This window comes from Sinohyriopsis cumingii, chromosome 1, assembly GCF_028554795.1.
Source record: "Sinohyriopsis cumingii isolate HCF-2022 chromosome 1, ASM2855479v2, whole genome shotgun sequence".
Lineage (NCBI taxonomy): Eukaryota > Metazoa > Mollusca > Bivalvia > Unionida > Unionidae > Sinohyriopsis > Sinohyriopsis cumingii.
The window spans coordinates 33,739,392-33,740,400 of record NC_142961.1 but is presented as its reverse complement, the minus strand read 5'-3'; the positions used below and the strand labels follow the sequence as shown (position 1 = coordinate 33,740,400).

Below are 1,009 nucleotides of genomic sequence, written 5' to 3'. Positions count from 1 at the left end.
AAATAAAGAAGAAAATTATTGCCAAAAGAAATTAAACTCTAAAGCATAACACCTTATATATATATATATATATATATATATATATATATATATATATATATATATATATATATATATATATATATATATATATATATATATATATAGATAGATACATACATACATACATACATACATACATACATACATACATACATACATACATACATACATATGCATACATACATACATACATATGAAGTATATATGCCTGACAGTGACAATAAGCCATATGAAGTAGCCATCGGAGGGTGTATCTATGTCAAGAAGGCCAGAACTACATCCTCAATCACGGACAAAATTAAGCACGCAGCACAAATTAAACACATCCCTGACCGCTCCGGTGGCCCAGTGGTAAGAGCGTCCGCCTCTGATGCGGGAGGTCGTGGGTTCGATCCCCGGCCGAGTCATACCAAAGACTTATAAAAATGTTAATAACAGCTGCCTCGCTTGGCGCTCAGCATTAAGATGTTAGTGTTAGGACTGGTCGGCCTGGTGTCAGGATAATGTGACTGGGTGGGACATCATGCTACATGTCTGCGGCATGATGCCCCAGTGCTAGACACCACTATAAAATGCCACACTGCAGACATTGTAACGATATAACTAAAATTGTTAACGCTACGTTAATATGAGAAAGATTTGAGAGAGAGAGAGAGAGAGAGAGAGCGAGAGAGAGGGAGAGAGATAACATTAAAATCTCAACAGGCCAGGCAAGGAGGGTGCGGTAACAGTGCGCTTTGTTATGCTATTTTTTTCTCAGTGTTTTAATAGTAGGACAGTTTCGAGTCGTTAGATATAACTTGTTCCATGGATTGAATGTGACTCATCCAGGCCCGGCCTTCGGGCAAGGCGAACGAGGTAGCTGCCTTGGGCCCCGCCTGTGCTGCCTTGGGCCCCAATAATCCTAAGGCCGGGCCTGGACTCACCGCTTGATATTCTGTGATACCGTTGTCCAACGGCGCTGAAG

The 1,009-nt window shown here is 40.9% G+C and overlaps 1 non-coding gene across 1 annotated transcript; it reads left to right on the top strand.

Annotated features, from left to right (window-relative positions):
• The first annotated feature begins 372 nt into the window (after positions 1-372).
• Positions 373-449, top strand: Trnaq-cug (transfer RNA glutamine (anticodon CUG)). The gene has a single exon. It is a non-coding gene; the product is annotated as a tRNA-Gln (tRNA).
• The last annotated feature ends 560 nt before the right edge of the window (positions 450-1,009 follow it).